This window comes from Arvicanthis niloticus, chromosome 20 (assembly GCF_011762505.2).
Source record: "Arvicanthis niloticus isolate mArvNil1 chromosome 20, mArvNil1.pat.X, whole genome shotgun sequence".
In the NCBI taxonomy this organism is placed as follows: Eukaryota; Metazoa; Chordata; class Mammalia; order Rodentia; family Muridae; genus Arvicanthis; species Arvicanthis niloticus.
The window spans coordinates 12,389,505-12,402,106 of NC_047677.1; the positions used below are offsets into that span (position 1 = coordinate 12,389,505).

A 12,602-nucleotide genomic window follows, 5' to 3' on the forward strand; every position below is an offset into this window, starting at 1 on the left:
ATGCTAACAAGGCACTAAGATGCTCAAAGAATAAGTGGGACTTGACAAACACACAAAGAGGTAGAGGGAAGAAGCTTGCCAGGCAGAACTGAATGGACATCTGCTTGCCCTCCCCTCTCCGCCCTAGGTCTTCACTTGAAGAGAGACGATAATCCTAGACAAAGTCACACTCTTTCCATTTCTCAGAACATTCCAGACTGTGGACTAGGACGGTAGATTGAAGCCACCCCCTATATTCAAATCACACTCTACCTTCAAACCACACACAATTTATCTTCATCAAGTTAAGTACTTTGAAGCTCCAGTAGTATATAAAAAAATAATAATAATTTGAAGCTTTATTTAATACTATAATAATTCATACTAACGTGTATAAGATATAATAATTTGAAGTTATATTTACAAAAAGGATCATCAAAATAATAAATAAATATTCATTTGAGTTGGACAGAACAGTATGGTACTCCCAGAAGGAGATAAAGGTATGTGCTTTAGGATCACCAATGGCAGCTGGACAAAGGACGTCAGTGACTGACAAGCGTACACCCTTCTCATTCACCCTCTGAAAGGACCTTATCTATTCCCTCAAGGAAGAATCTGCTGGACCCCATAGTAAATGTCATAGGTCACACTCCTTAGGAGCAACGAACCAAGAATGTTTAGAAACCTACAGGCTTATCTCTTTATGATGATTTTTAACACGGGTCTGACTGAAGAACAGACAGAAATATGCTCTTGGGAGAAATGGTAGAAAAAGAGAATGACAATCACTTTTCCTTACACACTGCGATTTGACAAAGCAGTCAGTATAAACAAGAACACCGGCTTCATAGCCTCTGGACACCACCTCTCCCAGTGTGCGATGCACATCATGGGTTTGCACCAGGTTTTCTTCACTGCCCGGAGGTTTGCTGGTGTCCCATGTGGAGTTCATCCATGGTTCTGAAAACAGGGTCCACACAAGTCTCAGTTTAAAGCTGAGTCCACCTGCTTCAGTGTTGCTTCATATATGAGCTATACTTGCAGCTAATATTTAAAACTGCTGGTATATTGCATGGGTAAACCGATTGCTGTTGGCTAAGAGGGAAACATTGTAAATTACCTAAGTGGAATATAAAAACAAAAGTTATAAACAAAGCATTAAAAAAAAAAAAAGCACCTTCTCTTGGAGGTTTTTAAAATGACATTGGCTGTGGCTTCAGTCATTTTTCAGGCTAAATGTTTTAAGGTTCTCATGTTTATTATTGGTTGGTCCCTTCAACGGGGGCTTTCTGAGAACAACGGCAACAAAAATCCCAAAATAACCATTGAGTTTGTTTGGAATCAGCTATCTATGTTGGGCATGAGGTCTGCCGTTGAACGTAATTTGTATACCCAGAAAAATTCCATTGGAGAAAATTAATTTTTACTTTAGAAAAAAGGAAAGCATTGAAATGTCACTTGTACTTCAGTAACTTTGCCTTGAGGTCATTAATTATAGTTTTTCTGTTTAATTATATATATATATATATATATATATATATATATATATATATATATATATATATTGCATGTATATTAACTTTTTAAACAAAAGTTTCTGTCTTGGTCAAACACATTTAAACACCAAACAGTATTAGTTCAAAGAACTCTCATTCTGGGCTGGAGAGACAGCTCAGCAGTTAAGAGTATTAGTTGAGAGTTCTTCCAAAGGTTCTGAGTTCAATTCCCAGCACCTACATCTATAATGGGATCTGATGCTTTCTTCTGCTGTGTAAATGTACATGCAAATAGAGCTCTCATTTACAGAAATAAACAAAGATCACCATTCACAATGTCTACAGGTGAATAGAAGTGCAACAAACTGACCCTACCTTGCCTCTCCTGAGTCTGAAGAGGGGAGCTCACCCCATTCCAGACCATCTGGATGAGGGCAGAGGCTGTGAGACGGTTTCCCCAGGAAGGAAATCTTAAATAAGAAAGACATTAGGAAACTGTGGGCCATGCCAGGGATCTGTAAGGAGCTAAAAATACTAAAAAAGCAAATGTTCACCCACCTTTTTTTTTTTTTAAACAAAGAAATCAAATTGAGACCAGGCAAGGAAAAAGAGAAAAAGAATAGAAGGAACATTATCTTTATCCAAAAAGGGCTTTTTCTCAATTTTTGAATTATGAGATCTTTCAGTCACTTCTAAGTATGACTTCAAATTTTGAGATCTCTGCATTCAATAATGCCAGGCTCTACCTGGACGTGCTTCCTATGACAAGTCATTCTCCTTGAAGGTCACGTTGCCCAGGATGCTTCTTAGTGAGAACCTCAATCTCAAATGACACCAATCTATAAAAAGCTGAACAAACTTGAGGCTTGATTTTAGAGTATCTCCTCAAAGTCTAGGGCAGTCTTCAGGGCTAACATGAAGTGTCTTTGAAGATCTAACATCACAGACTGATTGATTCATCAAGTATAAATGCTGAAATAAAGGAAGTTCACTCTCGTAGGTTCCTAACACCCACCTGGTTCCAAGGAGCCAATTTTTGAATTACAGGCCAAATCTAGTTCCTTTTTGCTTGTCTTCAGCTCTAGGCTAGCCTAGAGTCTCATAGAATCCTACTAACTCGATCAGAAACATCTAAAACCAGGCTACAGCACTCTAAAGTCAGAAGAAAATATAAATAAGCAACGTTCTGAAACTTAACTGAGCTGTGAGTGTTTGAACCCATTTCTTCCACAAAAGCAAAACAAAAAACTATCACAGATTTTGAAGAAAAAAAAAATCCAGTTGTTTGTTTCTTTTGAGCACACTTGGGTTCTCTTTTGTTTTTCACTAGAAGATACAACCATTCCAGTCCTCCATTCCCTCCTGGCACAGTTGATTAGCACAGAGCAGCTGCTGCCAGTCCATAGGTTAGGTCATAACAAAGCCCTTCTAGAAAAAAAAAACTTCAAGCATCTAAAATAGCTGCAGCAATTTTGCTATGAACTTTACATTCAAATAACATCTGAGTTTCTAAGCCAGAAACAGAATGCCTGGTCAAAGCCAACTGAATTCCTGAATTGTTGGTTGCTTAAAACGGCTGGGCTGGGGTTCCTTGGGCTATACAAAAGATACTAAAGAAGCAAACAAAAATGGGCAGTGAAAAAAATGTTTCAACTAATCCCTTAATTAGGTTTCAGAATATAAGATAAAAATGCATCCTGATATACAAAGGATCTTACAATTATGGTAGAGAGGTAGACAAAGAAACAAGGGAAGCTGTCTTCCTAGTTTGTCATTACTGTTGTCTAATCCCTGTATTCAAGCAAGTTCAATATACAGAAGTCTTGTAGGTGAATATTGTTTAAAGCCCGAAAAACAAAGATAAGGAAGAGGACAGTCATATTTACCAAATTCAGGAATCAAAGGAGAATGTCATAAGCAACATTACAGAAATAAAGAGGATTGCAGAGAACGCTGTTTAAATGATATGATAATAAGTTAGATAACTTACATCAAACAGAGAAATTGTGAGACCACAAAGAGAAGTAGAAAATCTAAACAGATAAACAGGTAAAAGCTGGAACTGTAGTTCAGTGGTAGCATACTTTGCATTGCCTCACACACAGTACCTGCAGTGATAGATAGATAGATAGATAGATAGATAGATAGATAGATAGATAGATAGATAGACAGATGGATCTTTTTTATTTACTATTTGGATTGCATGTATGTGTATTGTATTGAAATCATTTCCCTCTAGCCTCTTCTCCATCCAATCCATTCTGTGCCACTCAACTCTCTCTCAATTTCATGATTTCTTTTCCTTTATCATTGGTCTGTGTGTGTGTGTGTGTGTGTGTGTGTGTGTGTGTGTGTGTGTGTGTATACATGTGTATATATGTACATATATATGTATATATGTGTATATGTATATGCATATGTATATATACAAATACAATCTGATGAGTCCATTTAGTGTTGTTTATATGTATCTGTCTTTAGAGCTGACCACTTAGCATTAGATGACCAAATAGGGAGCTGATGCCTGGGGAAGACTGATTTGAGTCTTCCTCTCTCAACAATCACTAACTGCCTGTAGCTCTTCATCTATGGGTGAAGCCTTGTGAGATTTCCCCTAGCCAAGATGGCATTGTTATTGTTCAAGTCTCACCTAGGCAGCTTTACTGTTAAAATAAATGTATGGAGCTTCCCTGTCATAGATAGAAGACACTGTCTCATGGCAGAGGTCTTGGCTTCCAAGTGTCTTTCTGCTCCCTTTCTGCAATGTTCTCTTGAGTCTTGTATAAAGGTTTCAAAAACTTAGAACTCTGAAGAGGAAATGCCTCCCTATGGGTTGTGTGGGGTGCTACACTCATACTGAATCCAAACAAATGTGTTACAAGAAAAAAATACTATAAACAATGTTTTTCATAAATATAGTTATTAAAATGTATAATAAAGTACTAGCAAACCAAGTCTAACAATATATAAAAGGGGATTGTCATAGCTAGAGTTATTGTTGCTGTGACAAAAAAAAAAAAAAAAAAAAAAAAAAAACATGACCAAACACAAGTTGAGGTGGAAAGAGTTTATTTGGCTTACACTTCCACGTATCACTGAGGGAAGTCGGGACAGGAGCTCACACAGGGCAGGAACCTGAAGGCAGGAGCTGATGCAGAGGCCATGGAGGGGTGCTGCTGACTGGCTTGCTTCCCATGGCTTTCTCAGACTGCTCTCTTCCAGAATCCAGGGCCACCAGTCAGCCTAAGGGTGGCCCCACCCACAATGCATGAACATCCTATCATCAATCACTAATTTAAAAAATGCTGTACAGGCTTGCCTATACCCCAATCTTATGGAGGTATTTTCTTAACTGAGGTTTCCTTCTTCCAGAATACTTTAGCTTGTGTCAAATTGACATAAAACTATACAGTGTAGGAAACATAATTATACAAATTAAATCAAGAAAATATGCCATATTGATAAAACAAAGGACAAGAAGATTTCATGATCATTTATTTCAGCAGACACATGAGAGAAAATGTAAAATAATCTACCATTCCTTCGTGATATGGCCACCTAAAATAGTTACTCCGTCTTAAAACGAGCAGCTGTAGAAGCCTACAGTTAGTGCAAAGACAGCTTGAGCTATTCAGGGATACTTGCTTGAAAGTCAGTGGGTGGTCAGTGTCTTCACTGGCACCAACATCCCTTCCCCATCTCAGGACCTGGATCTTGCAGCTGGAGGTGGTCTCTGGCACCTTTCCATCTCTTCTAAAATTTACAATGTTTGCAGTTGCACAAGCGCTAGTTATATTGTGATAGACGTAATTATGACCTGGTTATTGTTTTTTCTTTGGAAATTAAGCATGTCATAAGAAAATATGACTGTGTGTCAAATTGACAAGGGGTGGACTTGTAATAGATATTCTTGATTGTGTGACTACATCTGGAATTAACTAAAAACCCAAGCAGCTGTGTATACCTGTGGAAGATTTTTTTCTTCATTAAATCATTTGAAAGGGGAATGGCCAGTTTTAATTCTTATCTTTTGAGGAGTGAAGATCCACCTTTAACCTGGTTCACACCTTCTGCTTTCAGCCTATATCGAGGACATGGAAGAAAGATGCTTGCTATATCTACCTTGCTTGTGCTCACCAACAAGTTCACTCCTGCACTGGCATTAGAGCCTCCTTCTTCAGGATTCTGGCATATACCAAAGTCCAGCTGAATACCAAGCCTTGTGGACTGAACAACAACTAGATTTTTGGATCTTCCATTAGGCAGACCACAACCTGTAACTCATTATAATAAATCTCCTTCACATACACACACACACACACACACACACACACTTCCCTCTCCACATTGCCCCCATTCTATAAGTTCTGTTCCTCTTGAGAACACTGACTGACATACTTGCTTAGCACGCACAAGGCCATGTTATCTAAAGGTTGCTCAGTTTTATAGTTTTAGATCTGACATTTAGTTGCTCTTGCATCATTTGCTGAAAAGATTCTTCATTGAGTCATTTTGCCATTTTTGTTAAAAGTCACTTGACCACACATTTGAGTTTCTTCTGGCTTCTCAATTCTATTCCATTTATTTATGTATTTATTTTATGCTTGACTCAATTTCTACAGATTTTTTTAGGAAAATTTAATGAATTTAATAAATTGTATTTTTCTCTTTGAGGTTAGATTGGGTGACTCTAAGTTTCTACATTCATTTTATAATTGTTTTGATGATTTTTTTGACATAAAAGCTAGTAAAGATTTTTCTGGATAATATATTAATATGCAGCTCAATTTAGAGGGTATTGCCTCTTAGCTATCTAGGAATTTGTGAACATAGTAGGCCTATCTATGTAGCTCTTTAATTTCTCCCAACAGTGATTTCTTGTTTTTAGTGCCTAAGTCTTTATTTATTTTGTTAATTTATATTTTTGTTCTTTTTGTGCTATGTTTTAAGGATTTTTTATTTTAATAATATTGACTGATAGGGGCCAAAGAGATGGCCCAGAGGTTAAGAACACTTGTTTAACTCACATAAGACCCAGGTTCAATTCCTAGCACCCATGTAATGGCTCAGGACCATCCGTAAATCTAGTTCCTCTTTTGACCTCTAGGGGCGCCAGGCAAGCTCATGTTGCACATACACACATTCAGGCAAAGTACTCACATATAGCATAAAATTTAAAATTTAAAGATTTTTAAAAGAATATTGACTATTAATATAAAGTATTGTAATTGACTTCTATAAATTAATCTTGAATCTTACAAATTCCTTAATTAATTCTATAGTTTTTTTGTGAATTTCTTAGGATTTCCTAGACAAACTCATATTACCTGTAAGGAAACACAGTTTCACTTCTTTAGTCTATTATCATCATGGCAGGAAGCATGGTAATATGGCCAAAACTGAAACCTACATCCTGATCTATAGACTGAAGGTGGGCCCACACCTCTCTTTCTGCTTCTCCAGATCCGATTCTCTGTCTTCTTCCCAGTTCTATAGCTGAAAACCTGCTATAGTCTCCCTTTCCTTTCTGACTGCATCTCCAACAGATCACAAAAATCTTCTCCTCCAACCTTTCTTCCCCCAACTCATCCCAGTATCCCAGCCTCCAACACCAGCAGGCATTCCCTAGGAACACACTCCCTTCTCTCCTCCAAACCCAATCCCCCAGTCTCATCCCTACCTCTGCAACAGAGTGCCTGCTACAGTCCTTCCTCTTCTGCAACATCTCTTGCAGATGCCACAGACCTTCCCCCTCCTGACCTCTCTCTCCTCACTTGTTGCTTTATCTCAGACTCCAACTCTAGCTAGTATTCTCTGCTAACCCACATACTACTTCCACCAGGGAAGCACATAGATTGCCTGTATACCGTCCCCTCTCCTTCCATTTCTCTAGATCCAAATCTTCAGTTTCATTCTCCAAGCTATAGCAGATCATTCCACTGACCTCTTTCCACTATCTCTGCTGATTGATTCCAGGGAGATGAAACAAAAAGATCCTGGTTGAACATTCTGTTCTCCTCCCTCCAAGGAACCCCTTAGACCCCTAACCTAATCCCATTCCTAAGTGTCAGCTCCCAGTAACACATTTTACCTGGAACTCCCACTGGCCCAAATTATCATGTCCAAAGATTTACTAGCAGGTAACACACAGCCATCACAATCTTGAGAAGTCCAGACAGAAATCAGAAACCAAGGAACCAAACACCTACCCAACAAACACAAATCTAGAAATCAGCACCTGGACCTATAATCATCCCAAATATATGATGTGTGGATGCTAGCATCCACACATCACACAATCAATAATAACTACAACAATATGTCTCCACTAGAGACCAGCTCTCTTATCACAGCAGACAGGCTCTGAATATTCCAACAGATCTGAAGCACAAGAAAAGACATTAAAATCAACTTTACAAAGATGCTAGCAGTTCGTAAAGATGAAGTGACTAAATTTCATAAAGAAAAACACAAACAGAGGACATGTATAAATCTCTTAAAGAAATCCAGAAAAAATACAAACAAACACTGGAAGAAAATGAATAAAATGGCCCAAGACCTGAAAATGGAAGTAGAAGCAATAAGAAAAACACAAAAGAGAATGAATTCTGGAAATGAAATATTTAGGAATTAGAACAGGAACTACAGATGCAAGCTGTACCAACAGAATACAAAAGAATCTCAAGTGTTGAGGATATAATACATTGGGCAAAGGAAATGTTGACTTTAAGAAAATTCCTAACACAAAAATCCAGGAAATCTGTGCCACTATGAAAGAACAAACCTCAAAAAAAAAAAATAGAGCTAGATAAAAGCAAAGAATCCCAGCCTAAATGCCCAGAAAATATTTTAAACAAAATTATAAAAGAAAAGTTCCCTAGCCTAAAAAAGGAGATGCCTATAAATGTACAAGAAGCATACAGAACACTAAACAGATTAGACCAGAAAGAAAGTCCCCTCAGTATATAGTAATCAAAACACTAAACATATAGAACAATGACAACAAAGAATATTAAAAAGCTTCAAGGAAAAAAGATCAAGGAACATATAAAGGCAGACCTATTAGAATTACACCTTCTAATAGGTGTAATTCTTCTCATTGGAGACTCTAAAAGCTAGAGGTCCTGAATAGATGTGCTATAGGTTCTAAGAGACCACAAATGCTAGCCTAGACTACTATACCCAGCAAAACTTTCAATCACCATTAAATGGAGAAAAAAAAATATACCCCATGATAAAGCTAAATTTAAACATTATCTACCTATAAATCTAGCCCAACAGAAGATGCTAGAATAACTCCAACCTAAAGAGGTTAACTACACCCATGTAGAATAAATAGTCTGAGTCCTTCAAAATCAAGGAAAAGAAGCACACCGTCATTCACGTTACACTACTATCACCACCAACAGTACCAACAAAATAGCAAGAATCAGAAACCATTGGTCATTGATATCTCTAATCTTAATGGTCTCAATTCACCAATAAAAAGACACAGACTAACAGAATGGATGTAAAAATAGGATCTATCCTTCAGCTGCATACAAAAATATACAGTTCAACATCAAATATAGTTATTACCTCAGAAAAATACTGAGGCAATCCAGTGAATCATAAGGATATACTTTAAAAAAGTAGTACTCTACCAAATGGAAAAACCTAAAAGAAATGGATACTTATCTCAATAGGTAACAATTACCAAAGTTAAATCAAGAGCAGATAAACAATTTAAAAACATATAACCCTTAGTGAAATAAAAGCAATCATTAAAGTCACTAAAAATTCTCCCAACCAAAAGAAGTCCAATGTCAGATAGTTCAGAATTCTACAGGACTTTCAAAGAGGAGTTAATGCCAATACTCTTCAAGCTCCTCCACAAACTAAAAACAGAAGGAACACTGACAAATTCATTTTATGAGACTACAGTTACCCTGATGCCTAAACCATACACTCACCAAAGAAAGAGAATTACAGACCAATTTCCCTTATGAACATAGATGCATAACAATTCAATAAAACACTTACAAACTGAATCCAAGAACATATCTGTGGGGAGCCGACAGAAGGCGGCTATCATCCTTGCAGCCATCTTGAGCCATATAACCTGACAAGAGACTTGATTACAATAGCCTACAACAGCTGAGCACACTCTGATAACATCTTGTTTTAGATACCCAGGTTTTCCCTTGGTTTTCCCTTGGGTGTGTGAGACTTAAAGGTGTTTGACTTAAGGGTGTGACTTAGAGATCAGATTTAGAGACAAGACCTAAGGGCATGACTTAAAGATGTGGCTTAGAAGTGAGACATATAAAAAGGTGAGAGGCAGACAGAAGAAATTATTATTATTAAGTATTAGGCCCAGGGAGTAGGCACTTGAGACTCAAGACAGGCAACTATTATTAGGCACTTAGCACTTGGAGAAAAAACTTGGAACAGAGAAAGAAACTAGCAACTAGAACTAGGAATTAGGACCTGAGACTTGGTACTAGGGACTAGGGACTAGGGACTAGGGACTAGGGACTAGGGACTAGGGACTAGGGACTCAAGACTTGGGACTTAGACTAAGAAGAGAGACTGAAGAATAAATGGGATTGAGTTACACTCTGTCTGGTCTCCATTCTTTGAGTCCGTCCTCACTCTCTCTCTTGCTGAACCCCTACCTGCTGACCAGAGCAGCTTGGGGCAGTGTGGGCTCTAACAACTTAGCCCCCAAGGCTTTTGGCAGTGTGGTTTCCAACATTGACAGAGCGGTCCGCAACACATATCAAAATTATCATCAGCTTTATCAAGTAGGCTTTACCTCACAGATGCAGAAATGATTTAATATATGAAAATCAATAAATATAATTCACCATATAAACAAACAAAAGCCAAAAACCACATGATCACTTCATTAGATACAAAAAAGGCCTTTGACAAAACCCAGCACCACTTCATGACAAAAGTCCTAGATATTAGGGATACATGGGACATATATAAACATAATACAGTCAATTTACAGCAAACCAACATTAACTTAAATGAAGAGACACTCAAAGCAATTCCACTGAAATCAGAGATAAGACAAAGTTGTCCACTCTCTCCATATCTATTTAAGATAGTACTTCAAGTTTTAGCTAGATTAATAAGACAACTGAAAGAGATCAAAGGACATAAATTGGAAATAAAGAAGTTTTAAAGTATATTCATTAGTAGGTGATATAATATTGTACATAATCTACCCTAAAAATTCCACCAGGGAACAAACAATTCCTACAACAGATGATAAACCTTTCAGTAAAATGGCTGGCTACCAGATTAACTTGAAAAAATCAGTAGCCTTCCTATATACAAATGACAAACAGACACAGAAAGCACTCAGGAAAATTACACCCTTTTTAGTAGCCACAAATAACATAGATATCAAGCAAGAGAAAGGCTTGTATGATAAAACTTCAAGACTTTGAAAAATATTATTGAAGCAGTTATCACAAAATGAAAAGATCTCCCATGCTCATGGATAGGTAGAATTAACATAGTAAAAATGACCATTCTAGAAAAGCAATCTATAAATTCAGTGCAAGCTCCACTAAAATTTCAATATAACTCTTCACAGATCTTGAAAGGATAATTTTAAGCTTCATGTGGATACACAAAAATAACAGGATATCTAGAAAAATTCCCCCAAATCAAAGAACTATCACCACCCTCAATTTCAAGTTGTGCTAAGAACTATACTAATAAAAACCACATGGTAATGTCATTAAAACAGACATACTGATCAATGGAATTGAATTGAAGACTCAGACATGGTATTTTTTAATAAAAAAAATCGATAAATACACTGGGGAAAAAAAAATCTTCAAAAAGATATACAAGATGTCTGCTTGTATAAGAATAGATTCACACTTAATACCCGTCTCAAAACTTAACGCCAAATGGATCAAAATCTTAACATAAAACCAGATACTCTAAACCTGATAAAAGAGAAAAGTGGGGAGTAACATTGAACTCATCGGAACAGGAAAAAAACTTTCTGAACAGAACACCATTAGCACAGGTATTGAGATCAACAGTTAATAAATGGGGACCTCATGAAACTGAAACTCTTCTGTATGGCAAAGGACACAGTCATTAGAACAAAGTGGCCTCCTACAGAATGATTAAAAAAAAAAAACAACAACTCCATATACAAAAGAGGACTAATATCCAAAATGTACGAAGAATACAGAAAAACTTCATATCAAGAAATCAAATAACCCAATTTTAAAATGGAGTGGAGATATAAACAGTAAATTTTCAGGAAGGAAATTCAAATGGCTAAGAAACATTTAAAGGCATGTTCATCATCCTTAGACATCATAGAAATGCAAATCAAAACTACTTTGCGATTTCATCTAATACCTGTCAGAATGGCTAAGATCAATAACACAAAGTGACGTCTTATGCTGAGGAGGATGTGTAATAACAGGAACACTCACCCATTGCTGGTGAGAGTGAAAACTTGTAAAAAAATTACTCTGGAAATCAATATGGTGGTTCCTCAGGAAGCTGGGAATCAATCTACCTCAAGATACAGCTATACAACTCTTGGACATATAACCAAAGGTGCATCATCCTATCACAAGGTCACTTGCCCAATTATGTTCATTGTTCCTCTATTCATAATAGCCAGGAACTGGATACAACCTTGATGTCCTTCAACAGAGGAATGGATAAAGAAAATGTGGTCCCCTCTGTCAACAGGCAAAGAAACACTTTGTTGGTAGTGTTGTTCTTATATCAGTCAGGTGCAGAACAGATAGCAATCCTTTGTTAATTCTAGCTTGATGCCTGCCTTGGTGGTCAAAGTTGTTTTATGCCTAAGACACATAAAAAACTAAATCAAATCCAGGCAGTGCAACATGGGAAGAGGAAGACAGACACCTGTGTTCTACCATGCAACCCAGGGTTGGCTGGGAAGGATGCCCACAGACATGTCCTCCAACCCACAGCACAGGCAAGTCACAGATACACAGAGCTCCCCCACCACCATGCAGACAGAAACCTGGAGACTGCCATGCCACCCACAGACCTGCCCTTCAGCTCACAATACAGACAGGGCCATAGGCACCTGCCTGCTACAAGGCCATACTGTCCAGATGGAGG

The 12,602-nt window shown here is 37.5% G+C and overlaps 1 non-coding gene across 1 annotated transcript; it reads left to right on the plus strand.

Moving 5' to 3' along the window:
* The first annotated feature begins 12,185 nt into the window (after positions 1–12,185).
* Positions 12,186–12,329, plus strand: LOC117725017 (small nucleolar RNA SNORA48). The gene has a single exon (XR_004608884.1). It is a non-coding gene; the product is annotated as a small nucleolar RNA SNORA48 (small nucleolar RNA).
* Positions 12,330–12,602: the final 273 nt, after the last annotated feature.